Here is a 17,497-nt window from a genome sequence, read left to right on the forward strand (position 1 = left end):
CCATGAGATTCCTTCTGATGTCTGCACACCTGTGGGATTGCCTTCTGGTGCCTACACTCCAGATCTGCCCAAGCTACCTCCTCTAAATGATAGGTCTGTCCATTCTCAAGTTTTTTTGCCCCCCGATCTGCCTAGTCCCACCCAAAACGAGATCCAAGTACTAATGCCACATGAATAAATAAAACAAGTTAATTAGAAGTTCCATAGAAAGAATAGAAGTAATAAAAATAATAGGTTATTCAATATATTTCACCCCTGGAAAGAGAGAAAGAACACAGGCAAAGAGGTGACAGTTTTTTGCTAATATATTCCCATAACCACGGAGAACAGATATGCTATAATCTCATTGACATGCCATCAGGATTGTTCGTAATTTTCCATAAAGAATCACCTGTGCCACCTAGAACAGCAGTCCTCAACCTTGTTGGCACCAGGGACTGGTTTCATGGAAGACAATTTTCCACAGATGGAGGGGGAGGGTCGGGGGGATGACTGAGGGATGAAACTGTTGCACCTCCGATCATCAGGCATTAGATTCTCATAAGCAGCACTTGACCCTAGATCCCTCCCATGTGGAGTTCACCATAAGGTTCACACTCCTGTGAGAATCTAATGCCACGGCTGATCTGACAGGAGGCGGAGCTCAGGCCATAATGCTGACTTGCTCTCAGCTCCCCTCCTGATATGCAGCCTGGTTGGTAGCAGGCTGGGGACCAGTACCATTTCCTGCCCCAGGGGTTGGGGACCCCTGATCTAGAAGTAACTGTGTTTCTCAAAATTTTTATCAACAAAAACAGTAATTGGAACAATATTGCCTTTTCAGTTTCCCAGCTTCTATGAGTAGTAATACTGAAAAAAAATCCATTAATGAATGCAACTCTTTAATAAATTAGGTTTATATGAATTACATTTCATGAAATGGGTTTCAGCTGGGTTGGAGTCTGTACACAGAAGATGAGTGGCCATCCAGAGCTGTGATGCTTGGAAGTTGTCCAGCAGGGGTGTGAGGCATCTAGGGAAGAAGGCTTGGAGCAGCTCCTCACTCTGAGGCTCTGAGATCCATACCTTTGGCTGTGCTTTCCATATCAAATAGGGCAAAGTCTCCTCCGCTGTTCAAGTGATTATTTCCTAGAACAATTCTGCTTTGTTTTTGGCTGACAGGGTAAACAGATGAAAAAGAAATTTTATTATTCTTAAATTATGAAGCAAAAGACTCCAATAATTTGGGCTATTTTTGTTTCAGTGTATATTTTCACAGTAGATTAAGTATAAGAAACTTTTCGTATTTTCTTAGTTGCAATGATTAGTGGTAGTGGGCACATTTAACTAGAAATTTTCTTTAAACACACACACACACACACACACACACACAGTAATTTGGGATAAAAAGCCTTCACCCCTCAAAATCAGCTTTGATTGTACTGTTTTCTTTACACCATGTGCCATGGCTCACAAAAGCATAAGTTAAATATTTGCAAGGAAAACATGCAATCCCATAGTGAAAGCACCACCGCTGTAAATATTTTCATGTTCTAATGGGGGCCTTGGGGTGTTGTTCTAGGAAACAATATCCCTTTCTTATGTACTAGAGATAGAGAACAGGGGGTTGGGGCCTTTTCCCCCTCACTGGGTTAGCTTTTTCTTGAATGCCAGTGGTTCAGAGGCACATGTGGTTCAGAGGCTCATGTTTTTCCCTTATGTATTTTATATCATCGCCTTTTAAAAAATTCTTCCCTCCTGTAGAATTTTAGACCTCCTTCAACACAACCTAAATTTTAAAGATGCTCAGATATAAGTGTCTATGTTGACACTTTATAGAAGGTGGAATATAGACTGCCATGGTGTTATCTTTATTTCAGTTTCCAGGTTGGGCAGTTCTGCCTGTTACTCAAGTGGAATATTCCCTGAGGAATTCCAGAGAGAGCCACTCCAGCCCACTATGGATGGCAGTGCCTAGAGCCCCAGTGCACCAAAGTCCCTGATAGCCGCCCTCTCATTTCGCACACTGGACTAACTGACTTCCCTCTGGTCTTTGCACACATTCTGTGCTTCCTTGCCTTGGTGGCTTTCCTCACCGCATCTCAGCCTGCTAGGATCCCCAGATTCCCCGCTCCTGGCCCTCTCGTCCAGGCCTAGCTGAAGTGCCACTTGCTCCATAAAAGCCCTCCCAGATTCCACTGGAAGGACACAATCTCTTCCCCCTTTGAATCCCCTTTGGTGTTTTGTCACAGTTCTCATCTTATATCCTGCGATATAATCCTTTGTCAATAATGAGACTCCTTGAAGACACAACTCCATCTTAATTATTCTTTAAAATTCCACAGCCCCTAGCAGAGTGCTTAGTGCTAGTGAACACAGAGTAAATATTTATAAGTCGAATGAATACACGCATTTGTGGAATACATGAACTTACCTGTTTGTAGCAGCCTTGCTGTATTTGCTGAGAAGTCTGCCTGAGAGGTATTTATACAGCTGCTGTACGGAGAGCTTAAATGAGGTAGCATGTTAAGAATAAAAATAATTTATAGAAAACGGCAATGAGAAATCACTTTAATGAAATCCATCTCTTGAGGGCCTACTATGTGTAAATTACTCAGACGATTTGAACCCCAAATGAATGAATAATAATAGTAACTCACACATGGCTAGCATTTTAGTTTCTGTTTAGGCTACTCTGCCATGCAAATTCTTTGGTTCTATTCATACTCAGTTAGACGGGATTAGTATCAACAGGAGAATCTTTGGAAGTACAAGGCAACAATAGATCATGTTTCTATCATTTAACTGGATGTTTTGGGTCAAAATGATTTTATATATCTCATACAGAAAACTATTTTGTTCACAATTATTCTATACATTGCATTACATAATGAGAGCTAAAGAACAAGAGAGCTTTTCTTTGGTAAATGAACAGGAGACTAGAGGAGGTGTATTATTTTTGAAACCACAAATGTCACTTCATCAGGTTTCTTTTTTCAGGTCTTTGATATCTTAGGAGATCTTTCTCCCTCCCTCCCACCCCGCACTTCTGGCTGTTCTCCAAAAATTGCTTGTCAGTAGAAATTTGCTCACACAGTGAAATAAAAACCCTAAGCAGATAAAGGAACAGAGATAAATCACTTGCCAAGCTAAATGCTTTAACAGTGAGTTTATTACCTCTTGTTTCTTTTTGATACTTTAAAATCCTCAAACTTTGTAATGGAGACTGCATAATTGATTGGAGTTTTTGGTGAAGTATTTGCCGTAAGAGTCACAAAAGTGGGGGACGCTGCATTATAAGCTTTTAAAGGAAACAGACTTATTTAAGGAAAGAGAGAGTGTTATCTGTGTAATCCCTACATTTTTGTAATTTCAAAGCTCATATCTGTTGAACTAGCCCTTTACAAAAACTAAAGTATAAATAAAAGCTTTATCTATCAAACTAGTCTATTCATTCTCCATATTGTTCAGAATGGTTATTTAGTATATTTTTTCACTTTTCCGCTAATGCTGTAAGTTAGGAGATTCAGCTTTCTGTCTTAACTCCACTGTTTAACGTATGAGGAGTATGTATGACACTTGCAGAATGTCCTTTGAGGACAAGGTAATAATGTTTTAAAATGCATTTCCAAATGTAAGGCATCCACTATTGGCAATTTTGGAGGATATCTTTGCTAGCTCTTAGGAAGTTCTAGGTTTTCCAGGTTTAATTTTGGGCAAATAAAAGGGGAGCTGTACTAATTCTCCTACAAAATTCTAAAAAAAATATTACCCCAGATTCTATCTAAAATGAGTTATCCTATGATTATTAGCTTTAATTAAGAGTGGACATACAATCGTATGCGGCAATAAGAATACGATCTAAAAAAAAGGTGGAGGGAGAAAAAGAAAGATCTCAAAATGCAGGGAATGGATTAATTGAGACAGATGAGAAGCGATTAGCATTTTGTTTCTTGCAGGTGATATTCAGAGTATGAAGTCAAGCATGATAGCGGCTATCTGCAGAGGGCTAAATGCTTCCATTGGAAGGCATGAGTGAAAACTGGTTATTGAATGAGACCTTTTTGGTAACAGATTATTCAACAGTGATTACTTTCTTTAGCCAGAACTGGGATATGTGAGGAACCTCTGAATGCATGAATCTTCTTTTTTCCAGGATAGACCTTAATTACCTGCGTTGCCTTCTAACACTGTCTCTTTCCACTTCCTATTCCCCTGCTTGTTGTTATTTTGGTCTCTCTCCTCCTCCTCTGTAAAGACTTGTCATGAAAGAGCTACTGTGGAAGTATGTGAACCGTTCATATTGAGATCCTCCTCCCATCCAAAAGAATGGTCTTTTTGAAGTAACTTCAAAACTATTCTATCAATCAGAAATTTGCTTTTTGAGTAGGAGTTACAAAGGCATCAAGAGGAAAATAGTCTCTTAGATCTCTGTTTTGATTGGCTGAACCCCTTTAAATAATTTATATATGACTGTAATCACAATATTTCTTGTCTGATGAGCTTCTATACTTGAAGCAATGATGGGGAAAAAACCAATACACTAAGTTGTTGATAGTAACCCCTGGGGAAAATATTTCTCTACTAAAGCATTCTTACTATAAGTATTGAAAATCTGGAAATGTAACAAAAAATTGAAATTATGAAACCACTGAAGGAAACTATTGCTTGTCATCATCGTCACCTTTCTCACAGCTTGACTCGATGACAGCTTGGTAGGTTTATTGCAGTTGGCATTGGATTGCTTTGGCTCACTAAATGGCAGCTATCTCATATGCCCTTGATTGTTCACAAATTAATTAAAGGCTTTCGAAGTGATGGCTTTTGTGTACAGGGAAAACAACATCATTTTAAAAATTGTTGCATCCTAATAAGATACAGATATATGAAGACACTTACAGTTCCTGCTGAACATGCTGCTCAGTCTTACAAAGGACTTGAAACCGGGGATTTTTCATATTTTTCTAATAATATAATCTATATATTTTTTTAGATGGAGTCTCACTCTGCCACCCAGGCTGGAGTGCAGTGGTGCAGTCACAACTCACTGCAGCCTCCACCTCTTGGGTTCAAATGGTCCTCCCACCTCAGCCTCCCAGGTAGTTGAAACTACAGGTGTGCACCACCACACCTGGCTAATTTTATTTTTTTAAGAGATGGGTTTTTCGATGTCGCCCAGGCTAGCCTCCAACTCCTGGCCTCAAGCAAGCCACCTGCCTCGGCCTCCCAAAGTGTTGGGATTACAGGCTCGAGTCACTGCACCCGACCAACATAATCTATTAAGAGTGCTACAAGTATGCTGGACCAATATGCATATTGTAAGACAGTTCTCTCAGCAAACATTTTTTGGTAGTGATACAGCACTATGTAGAATAGCAATCTCACAATCTCAACTGTCCAAGTCTAAAACCAGAAAAGTATATACACTTAAATGTCATATTCTTCCCATTTTATATGACATGAAAGGGAAAGGTGAAAAATGGCTAAATCATAACAACATGAGTTGCTGATCAGGCAAGACTTAATATTCAAAGCACCTAGAACAACGGAAAAAAATCAAAATTAATGAAAAATAATCTTCTAATTCACCAGACTCTATATTCTACTCGGTGTCCTAGCCATGCCCTGGTGGAAAGTAGATTGCTTAGGGAAGCACATTAACTATTTCAGGCCACCAGGTTACAATGCAGTAAGACCACTGGGCACTCACTGACATTTGAGGACAGGCTTAGTCACTGCGCACATCCAGTCCATGTCATTGATGGTTGTATGGAGTTACGGGCTACCTGTCACATTTTTAATTCAGTTCTCAGAAATGATTGCAGTGGCCCTACTAGAATGTGTTCCTAGGTGTCATTAGCATAAGAAACTACAGTAGTCCTACTGGCACTAAAAACTATTTTTAAAAGATTCAGGCCGGGAGCAGTGGCTCACGCCTATAATCCCAGCACTTTGGGAGGCCAAGGTGGATGGATCACGAGGTCAAGAGACCAAGACCATCCTGGACAACACGGTGAAACCCCGTCTCTACTGAAAATACAAAAATTAGCTGGTTGTGGTGGCATGAGCCTATAGTCCCAGCTACTCCGGAGGCTGAGGCAGGAGAATCACTTGAACCCGGGAGGTGGAGGTTGCAGTGAGCCGAGATCGCACCATTGCACTTCAGCCTGGCAACAGAGTGAGACTCCATCTCAAAAAAAAAAAAAAAAAAAAAAACTCTCAAAAAAAAAAAAAAACAGAGAAAGTAGTTGACATTAATATTTTTTCTCTAAAAATAGTAAGAGAAAACTAAATCAGGTCTTTCCCACCATTTTATTGGTATAGAAATAGAAGTACAGGGATTTGGAAGGTATTCCAAATTGTAGTCCCACTGAAGGAGATTGGGAAAGGCATTATTAATTTGGAATTTGGATATTTGGTAAACTTCAGAAAGGAAATTAATTTAGCAAATGTAATGCCATATTTTATTGACAGTAAAATACCCTCAATCACAAAACACACAGTTAACATAAGTGTACTCAAGAGAACAAAAAGAATCAATTTGTAAATATTTCTATTTTTTACATAAAATGTGGTGAACATATGCCTTAGAACTGGATGAATATGGTGATTTGGAGATTCAAGACCAAAAGTGTTTATTTAGAAGTGGCTTAAACAGGCTCAATGAAAAAACCAATTCCTCCTTAAAGTCCTTCTGTCTTCTTCACTCCCGTTTTTTGATATCTGCATCATCACATTTCTTATGGGGGATTATCCAGAGTATATTCTAATAGTGACCCCAAAACCTAGCACAGGATTGACCCTTGCCAACTGGTGCATGTTTTAAAGAGACCCATGCAAGAAAAACAATGAACTTAATAGAAAGTGAAACTTTTATGTAAACATCCAGCACAAATTTGTCAGTAGTGGGTTTATTTTGTAAATGACTATAAAAGCATTCCAGTTACATATATTTATTCCTATGAAGCCATAAGTCGTAATAAAATTTCCATAAGAATGATGTGTATTCACAGTGGATTACTAAGTTAACCTTGAAATGAATAGTTATCTGTAATTATTTGATAACTAAAAAAATAAGCAGGAGAAAAAACAGCCACTAGTTATTTAATAAAGAAAAACAATTGTTAGATGTTGGTAGCACTATCAATGATAAGTGTTAATTTTCTGGTCATCAGTAGTAAAACTATTAAGGTAACATAATTAAAAGGTGTGAAGGGATCAGGATGTAATTTATTTGTCTCACAAAGTTTCTGGATTGACAGCTCCACTGTTACAGATCCAGGCGTGAAAGCATTTCTTTACCATCTCATGTCAGTCAATCTCTAGATAAATTTGAATCCCTACTAAGGACCAGGGCCAGGGCCTATCTCTGAGGCCATCAGCAAAGTGGCTATTAGGATTTCTCATTACTACATTCCCAGAGTGATTTAAAAGTGGAAAAAAGGCAACCAGCGTTTTGTTGATTGTTACTCTAAAGCGGCAAATCTTAACCCTAGCTGCACATTAGCATCACCCAGGGAGTTTTTGAAACATACAGCTGCCTAGGCCACCCCCCGAGATTTGGATTTAATTGGTATGGGGTGAGGTCCCAGCAAAGGTATTCTTTAAAAGCTCCCTAGACGATTTTAATGTGCAACCAGGGTTAAGAGCCACTGCTCTAAAGGGAAGATAAAATTTGCAAATTCTGTTGTTCATCCCCACTGAAAGTGGAAAATTTTAGCCTTTCTTAGATATTCCTTTTCTTTCCCAAGAAAGAAGTGTGGTGTTGCAGAAATGGCAAGAATTCGGGACTAGGAGGCTATGCTCTGATTTCATCTCTGTCATTTCCTTGCTGGGTAACACCAGACAGGGCGTCCTATAAAGCAGGAGTCGCAATAATTCCTCTTTTCCCTACATTCCAAGGGGCAGAATTCAACAAAACAAACAAGGTCATGTACAGGAAAGCCCTGGAATGGGATAGGTATTATCAATTAGTGCTAACAGATGGTGGGAGACAAGGGTAACTCTTTAAGATCAGTATTGGTGATTCGTCAAATATAATATACTTTGTAAGATTTTTCCCTCTCCCTATTAATTCAGGGCACATCTATTTGCAAAGAAGAAACAAACTATGTAGAGTTCAGGTTCACCTCTGTTCTTATCTGCAAACAGCCGTGAGCAGTCAGCAGAGCCAGAAGCCAGCGTGGCTCCATGTACCACCGGAGGAGCCTAAAAGTAGCTCACACAAAAGATCTTCACACACCAGCACAGCACTTTTCTGCTAAAATGCCCGCTTAGCACACGCAACAAATTCTTTGTTGATGTGCCCTCCTCTACAAAGAATAATCCAGTTCAAGCAATGTCTTCTGAAGCTCTTGCCTCCCTGACAGTCACGATTTGCAAACAGACTATCACTTCAATCATTGGTTCTTCGGCGAGAGTGAGTGGGTGACCCACAGCTCACCAGGTTCTACGGCTGAGGGAGGAACCCTGTGGCAGATGCTTCACCCCAGGTATGAGGCAGTCGGAACCAGGTAAGGAGAGCAGGACGATGCCTACCAAGCAACAGTCTTTTATAGACAGAGCAACTGTGAGAGTCAAGGTTGCAAAGTACTGACAGGCTGTTTGCATGTTGATCATTTTCAAGTATGAAAACAAGAGAGGCCAAGACAGTGCTTGTGATTGGAACAGTAATGGGAACCAATTCCTTAAAAAAAAACGATCTCTTCCTCTTCCTTCTCAGTAAGGGATATCATCTTCCTTATTCATGTCACCAGCCTGGCTTCCAGAAAGAAAGAGTGCTACCTGCTTGGAAACTGGTTTCTAGGAACTGAGGTTTCTTCCTTGAACCTTTTTGAGGGAGGAGAAAAGGCAGAGCTGTTTTCTCTGACTAAACCAAACTTTCATAGTATCTTGATGAATGCCCTGTTTCCAGGAGGGGAGGCTGAAGCCAAGCTGCCCCTGCCACGTGTGGGCTTTGAGGTGCTCCTTCCCTCACTGCCAAGGTTGCTGTCCCCTCCGCCGCCCCTCACTTCGGCGCCATCCTGGTGAATGGACTCTCTGATGGCCCAGGCCAAAGGCTTCCACACCAAAAAGCCCCTTTGCTTTTCTCTGGGGTTTGGAGGATGCCAAATAATATCCTTTCTTTTTTCTTTCAATACTAGTGGCATTTGTACAGTGCTTTACTGTTTAAAAACCCCACTATTTGCATAAATCTTCAAAATATCCCAATGAAGTAGCCGTTATGATTCTATTCGATCGATGCAGAGATTAAGGCTCAAAGAGTTCATGTTTCTTGCCCAGGATTACACACTGTAAATGACAAAACAACACTTGAACCCAGGATTTCTTTTTTTTTTTTTTTTTTTTTTTTTGAGATGGGATCTCACTCTGTTGCCCAGGCTAAAGTGCAGTGGCACAATCTCAGCTCACTGCAACCTCCACCTTGCGGGTTCAAGAGATTCTCCTGCCTCAGCCTCCCGAGTAGCTGGGATTACAGATGCGTGCCACCACACCCGGCTAATTTTTTGTATTTTTAATAGAAACGGGGTTTCACCATGTTGGCCAGGCTGCTCTTGAACTCCTGACCTCAAGTGTTCCACTCATCTTGGCCTCTCAAAGTGCTGGGATTACAGGCGTAAGCCACTGCGCCCAGCCCCAGGATTTCTAATTCTAAGTCCGATTGTCCTCCCATGATACCACCCTGTCTGTCAGGGACCCCCTCTGGTGGGTCCCTGCCATGCACACTTGGTACCCTGCATGCATTGAGGTGCCATCACTACCCCAGCCAAGGTGACATGGACCCGTTGCACCGCTCTCATTCATCTCACAGATGTGGGGGAGACAGTACTTTAAATCACACGCACACAGGCCCTCTCTTAAACAGAGTCTTTGAATTCACGTGGTGACTTTTTGTTTCACCTTAAATTGTTCACTAAAATTAGGTCACGAAAGAGTGAATTATTTCTATCTTTACATCTGACACTATCACTGTTAACAAACAGTCACACCGGTTCTTTCTCAGTTATATTCAGAACTTCTGAAACGTTCCTGTTTTCTAGATTTTACAGTGTTTCAGGAAGTGCAGCAACTATAATGATGTTTCTGTATAAGATGCTGTATTTGCTAGGTGCCGATACCTGGATAGGAATAAAGAGATATATTGATGGGGCTAAATATGTGTTAAAGGGGATGACCTGCTGTTGACTTCAGACAGTTCATTGGTAAAATTGCAATAGTTTGGGGTTTGGTCCTGAACTTTATATGGGTGGAAACTCAATGTAGTCAATTGGCCTAAAGTTGATCAGGTTTAGGAGAACTAACTCACTCTACACAGATGCTCATAGCATTGATTGATAAATGAAAAAGACGGTCTCACTCAACAAATGATTCTTGCCTAGATGCTGCACAATAGGCTCCAGGCGAGGTATGGAGGATCATGTAGCAGATGCTGCTGAACCGCCCTATCCCATCCCCTTCCCATTCAGTCTTCCCACGTCCCAGCGCCAGCCCCTACGTTGCCCACCCCACAGGAGCAAGCCTCCAGCAGTGCTGATGGGAGTGGGAGATGACTAACTCTCAAGTTCTGCACCAGCCCCTGAGTTTCCCCAGAGTGAGGAAGCTCCAGTCCCCATCGTGGGAGCTGGTTTGGTAATTCGCCTGTTCATGGTTATGTTCTCTCCCTTAGCTCACGTCCCCACTTACCTACCAGCAGTTCCTTCACCTTCCAAATTAAGTACTTGCTTTTGATTCATGGTCTTGAGGTGTGCTTCTGGGGTCCCTGGAGACCAAGGCACACACCGTGCTGTCCTTCAAGGATCTAGCAGGAGAGAGAAAAGCACACTAGTAATTCAGACACTGGGTGACAAGTTCTCCACCCAGTGGAAGCAGAGAGTGTGATGGAAAAATGTGGAAGAGCACCTGAGTCTTCATAGAAAGCTTTCTGTGTGAGCTTTTCAAGAGTGCCACATTTAGATGGAGGGAATTTTCACTGTAGATATTTTCTACAAGAATTGTTGCATCCTGCTTGCTGCTGCTTCTTTTTTTCTTTCTTTTTTTTGGAGACAGAGTCTTGCTCTGTCACCCAGGCTGGAGTGCAATGGCACGATCTCTGCTCACAGCAACCTCCCCGTCCCAGGTTCAAGTGATTCTCCTGCCTCAGCCTCCCAAGTAGCTGGGATTACAGGCATGTGCCATCATGCCCAGCTAATTTTTGTATTTCTAGTAGAGATGGGGTTTCACCATGTTGGTCAGGCTGGTCTCAAACTCCTGACCTCAGGTGATCCACCCACTTCAGCCTCCCAAGGTGCTGAGAGTACAGGCATAAGCCACTGTGCCCCGCCCCAGCTTGCTTCTTCTGCTCCGTCTCTCTAGCCTCAGTTTTCTCACCTATAAACTAGGGGAAATAACATCCCTCAGAGTAAAGAGACAAAGATGGGGTTATATTATGTTATATAAATTGCCTTGCTGCGTGCCTGCCACACAGCAACACCTAACACTATTTAATAAGTTTGCCCTTCCCAGATGGACTGAAATCTCTAACCACTTGATAGTCCTGGAGAGTCTCCTGGCCAGCTTGATCCCGTCACCCAAGTTTCCTGAGTGTAGGTCGCTCCTGTAATGTTAAGCTTATCTACGCTGACTGGAGTTTTTACTATTTTCAGTTTCAGAATGACTCTTCCCTAACTGTGTGCTTAAATTCTGGGGGACTTTTTCCTACAACTTCTCATACACACAGGTAGCATTTCAATTAGACACTGGCCTCATCGAAGTAAAAATAAGCTTACCATCTTAAAAATCTTTCTGTCTTCCCAACCCCCAAAAAACTGGTTTTTCGTAATTCATGACAATGTTTGTCTTTCTAATTTAATATAATTGACACAAAGACAAATAAATAATCAATTTTTCATTTTGTATATTGTTTAAAAATGTAGGCCAGGCGCAGTGGCTCACGCCTGTAATCCCAGCACTTTGGGAGGCCGAGGCAGGCAGATCATGAGGTCAGGAGATCGAGACCATCCTGGCTAACACAGTGAAACCCTGTCTCTACTAAAAAAACACAAAAAATAAGCCGGGCGTGGTGGCGGATGCCTGTAGCCCCAGCTACTCGGGAGGCTGAGGCAGGAGAATGGTGTGAACCTGGGAGGCGGAGCTTGCAGTGAGCAGAGATCACGCCACTGCACTCCAGCCTGGGCCACAGAGCGAGACTCTGTCTCAAAAAAAAAAAAAAAAAAAAAAAGATTTACTATGACTTACAGATAATTCTATAATTCTTATCCTTCACTTCCCACAAATGATTTTATGACCAAATTTTGTACTTTTTTCAGCTTACATTTAAAGATTGCAAAAAAATTTGTTTTTGGTAATCTCTTGATTAGCAGTATCTCTTTTGAGGTGAGTTTGTCATCTGCACATATTATTCTAATAAGTCCACCTTTGAGAGTCATGGAGTTCTTATTTCTCCAGCTTTATTTCGGCTACAGAAGTTAGAAAAGCCAAATGGTTTATTATTTAATATTGTTGCTATCAGATTTTTAACCCTGAAAGCATTAACCTATCATTTTAATTAACATTGCCTAATGTGCCAAAAAAAAAAAAAACCTGATTTTTGAGAGTTATAAAAGACTGGACATAAGGGAATTTTATGTGTACTGTAAAAAATTAAAATAAGCTATCTAGTCTTTTTTAAAGATCACTGACCTTAATTTTCATATTTTGAAAAATACTTGGAATGTTACAAAAATCTGATTTCAGAAACATCAGTCACAGGACATTGGCTAACAAAGAACAAAGCTTTGTAGAGAACAGATTCTGCAGGAGTGATTGAACTGATCAAGCAGTATTGCGTGTGTTGAAACCAGCTAATATGTAATCAGTTACACAACAGACAAAATATGGACTATTAAGATGATATTACCATGAGTGAAAAGGAATTTACTAGGAGCAATACACTAAGAGTCCGAAAAGATCCCAGAGTTAATTCAGCACACTCTGTGTCAACCCTGCATGAAGCATCAGGGAATATACATCTATACAGTAATATATATATTACATTTTTTGTATATATATATAAAATGTAAAAGACCCAGCTCCTGCCCTCAGGTCATTCATGGTATGGAGAAATTTGGAGAAACAGTAGGAAACCATAAGTAATTATATGGGAGGAAATTGCTGAAGTGCACGATGTGTTTCGTGTCTGCCATACCACATTATGAACTCAGAGTGGAGACCACGGTTTTCCAATTTGTTTATGTTCTCCATAGTGGGTCCGCAAGAGCTGAGTACAAGGTGGATTAAAATATATCGGAAAAAGACCTGAAACAATGAAATAGAAGACTTGCAATGTGGTCATTTTTTTTAAAAGCAAATCTGACTACAGCGTGTGTGAATAAGATTACAATATGCAACAGCTGGGTTTCTTTTGTTTCCCTGCTACAGAACCTAATTCTAACTAGCTTAAAGCATAAGAAAACTGATTGGCTCACCAAAATGGCAGCACGGGAGGAAGGACAGGGTTTCAGTGTTCTATTAGCCTAGTCACTGGGTCCATTTTTCTGCAATCCTCTTAGCTCTCTCCACCTCCATAAACCAGGACCTGGCTATTTCCAGGCTAAATATCTATGACACATCTGCTTCTATGTCTATGAAGTATCTACCGTCTATAGATACGCTAAGAGACTTGCTTCAGCTATTTCTTGCAGAGGAGCAAGGAAAGATAAACTTTCCAAGATTCTCCTAGGAAACCTTTCCTCACATTCTTGGATCCTGACGAGTCACTCGCTATTGGGATGGAATTACTTTTAAATCAATTGAACCGCCTTGGGGCTGGTCAAGGATTAGCAGGAAAGGGGTGGCATTCCTTGAGATTGAGCGGGTTGTGTCGGGGGCAGCCCAGTGCCTGAAGAGAGTGAAATGAACCCCGTGGGTAACCAACGACATTCACTCAAGCATGGAAGGACCGTGCTCCAGAAGATGAGGAATCTTTACCAAACTAGTGGTGGACACAATCACCCTGAGTGTTACCTGGACATTTGAAAAACAGATGTGAACAAGCAAAAAATGATTGAGAAACAGAACAAAACAAACTCAGTAACATATTCTAGATCTGAAAGAACTGAGATTGTGTAATCTAGAGAAGGGAAAGTTAAAAACAGATGCAATACATGTCTTCAGTGATTCAGCAGGTTTTTATGGGAATGCTGAGTAATCGTTTCCCATTTCTGCGGAGAACTCAAAAAGATTAAATAAGATCAAAAGAGAGTGCCGTTTGGTATAAGAATAAACTTTCCCACAATAGAGGTGATAATTCCAGGAGAGGCTATCAGAGATCACTGGCGCTGGCATCTCCTTCCCTCTCCTGATCCTCAAATCTCAAGTGAGTTATCACTAGACCTGTTCATTCCGGCTGTCAAATCTCTACCCTCCTCATCCTCTCATCCTCTTCATCCATACAGTCACAGCTTTAACTCAGGCTACCACTTACTGTCCACGGGGCTATCACAGTAGCTTCCTTACTGGACTCTGCCTCCACCCTCTCCATGTTATCCAGAAAATGCTGAGTTATCTAACTAAAAGGTGGGGGGGGGGGTGGGGGTGAAAGCATGTCACTGCCATGTTTAAAACCTCTGATTAGTTTCTAGCTGTCTTCAGGATAAAACTCAAACTCATTTCCAAGGCTACTCAGGCCATTCAAATATGGCCCTACCTCTCCTACTCCACTTGTTTGACATTCAATCATGACAAATTCACATCTTTAATTGAGGGGGAGAAGACCCTGCTTTTAGACCTTCCTGCATTTCATTCTGCTCTCTGCTGTTCCTCTATGCCTATCTACTTCTTCTCTGGAAACTTTGTTTGTTCTCCTTGACATAATTAGTCACGTTCTTAACAACTTGCACTGACCCGTGTATTAAATGAGATTGGAATTACTTGGTAATATGTCTCTTTTCTCTGTAGCCTGTTGGCTTCTCAAGGACAAGGGGTGTCCTGCTCTCATTTCTGTCTGCCTGGTTCCTAACACAGCACCTGGCACTTAGTTGAGAACTTATTAAATCTTGCTTTCAAAATTTGACTCATTAATTAAGGCAACTCCAACTTGGTGAATGTTAAAGTACGGCTTCTTATTTTAAGTCAGCTTTGGATGTTTTAAGGAAAAGACCAATTGTATTCTCCATTGACGTGCATTTTAGATTCATATATGCAGCAGGAGGAAAATGAGACTTATGAGAAAAAATAAATTTGCTAAAAAAAAAAAAATGAAGAAGGAATGGAAGGGGATTTTTATGGCCCATAGCATTTGTCCCTATTGCCTCACTCTTGGTGGTTGCTTGACAACTTCTTATTGAATGAAACCTTTTATTCTCCAACTCAGACATATGGCATTTTCAACAACACATTTTGTGTCATGTTTGTTTGTTTTAGACTAAAGAGAGATGCCCAACTTATTCAACTAAATCTGTAAGGAAGACTTATGCTGCTATTTCAAATGCATTGTTTTCCTGTCCTGTCAGTCACAAACCATTTTAAAATATGGGCCTAATCACCAGTATTCCAGGGGGCTTACCACATAAGGGAGCTGGGCTGCAGGAAGACTCAGAATCACAGCAAGTGTGTGTCTGGGCTCATAGGCACCAACTGGCATATGAGCAGCCTCCAGCTGGTATGCACCTGTACCTGGGATCCCACCTCACCAGGACAAACTTGAGTTCCTGCCCTCAGCCTGGGCATGGGGTGGGGGAAGCGGGGAAGGAAGGGTTGGCCTCTTAGCCAACCTGCAAGTGATCCTGTCACGTGTTCGTACACCAACCGCTCCTCAAGAGATGGAAAGTCAGGCAGGTGGTTATCCTTTTGATCAGAGAACAAGGGCCTCACACTATTCTACAGCCAACCTGTTGGGGACAGATTTGGGGGTTGGTCTAGGAGTAGATTACTAAAAATAGGAGCTCTAAAGAAAAGGATGTCTTATTCCTGTTGTTAATTTTCAAGTGCCATTTTTTTCCATCCTAGTAGGTTCAGATAAACTAGAAATTTGATAATTATCTAAACAGAAATCAACATGAGGAGTTCTGTAATATATTTTTTTAAGTGTCCTTTTTGACCGAGCATTCTGCCTCAGGAAGGACAGACACAGAAGTGTGGAGGGGAAGGGGGCACCCAACAAGCCAGTAAGATCAGTTGAAAAAACACTAGTGATCAGTGGGGTGGCTTGTCAAAGCCAGGTCACCCTCAAATTCTAAAATGTGTCAACCATTAGGTCACCTTTATGAATTAATTTATTTTGGGCTCAAGAAACTGAACTAGATTTTCAAATTTGGTCTGTTAGAGAAGGGTTATATGTACTCTGAGTATTCACTCCCATATGGATTAATTTTATTAATAACTAAATTTATCTAACCATGGCCAACCTATGGTTACATTCACAAAATATTCATATACCCTATTGATATTCTAATGTTGGTGCTAATTTCTCATTTTGAGCAGAATACCAAAGTTTCATTTTCCAGTTTATATATTGGCCCTTCATGGACACATATTTACACTTGTTAGTGAATTAATTTCACACATTTAGACTTCAACAGTCATTAGTGTCATAATGATTACAGTAATTACATGAATAATGAGGCTTGAGTGATCACAAAAAGACAACTTACCACAAGTGATGAGCAAAGTCAACCACCCTTGGCGACCAATGTAATCATTTCCAGGTTGCTTGGTATGAGTCAAAGACGTTTTCCTGTGATTCAGGAGAATCTATTGTGTATTCAGCTAAAAATCTGATAGATCTAATGATCTAATACTCCAGTTATTTAATGAAGAACGTGATGAGGCTTGCATGTTTACCAAACCTTGGTGTTTTTTAGTTATCAGCAGTAAGACTGTTAAGGTACATAATTAAAAGAATTAAAAAGATGTGCATGTAATTGATATAAATACTACAAGTTATCTTATTCAGTAGCTAATAATTACACTTGGTTAATTGTCTGATTATGAATGCAACAGTGGGAACATTTTTTTTTTCTTCAAAAGAGGTTCTACTTTCAGGACTCTATTCTAGGTGATCCCAAACCCTTGGTCATTTTGACCTTGGCAACTATGTTTGCCTGTCTCCCTATTCTGTACAGTTTTTGACAGTGGGGTGGATATAAGTGGTGGACATCTCTGCTCATTGCAACCTAAGTCCTGATGGACTGCGAGCTCCTTGAGGACAAAAGTGACTCTCATCAATCATTCTCTCCCCAGAATCTTTTCCAATACCTTTCTGATCATGTTTGCTATACACTGTTTTCATACACACATGCACACACACACACACCACTTCCCCTTTATAAATTCTCTGGGTAATATTAATTCTAGTCACAATACTCATACTCTTACTGAATTATTTGAGATACTAGTCTGTTTTTAAAATGAAATTATAGCCATTTCTAATTTCATATACAGACACCACTCTCCACCCCTACCTCCAGTTCAAGGCCTTGTGTAATGCATCACAGCATTTAAACTTTTTAAATAATATATTTTTAAAATAATACATTTGGGT

General features: G+C 40.6%; 1 protein-coding gene and 1 long non-coding RNA gene across 2 annotated transcripts in view; one reads left to right on the plus strand and one right to left on the minus strand.

The window, feature by feature from the left end:
• TENM3 (teneurin transmembrane protein 3) overlaps positions 1-17,497 on the plus strand; it is a 2,759,728-nt gene that overhangs the window by 1,779,060 nt on the left and 963,171 nt on the right. The window lies entirely within an intron of this gene.
• Positions 865-10,808, minus strand: LOC112133150 (uncharacterized). The gene is made up of 3 exons (XR_002914827.2): positions 10,663-10,808; positions 2,414-2,487; positions 865-1,154 (listed from the first exon to the last, which is right to left on the minus strand). It is a non-coding gene; the product is annotated as an uncharacterized LOC112133150 (long non-coding RNA).

Source organism: Pongo abelii, chromosome 3 (genome assembly GCF_028885655.2).
Source record: "Pongo abelii isolate AG06213 chromosome 3, NHGRI_mPonAbe1-v2.0_pri, whole genome shotgun sequence".
NCBI classification, from domain to species: domain Eukaryota; kingdom Metazoa; phylum Chordata; class Mammalia; order Primates; family Hominidae; genus Pongo; species Pongo abelii.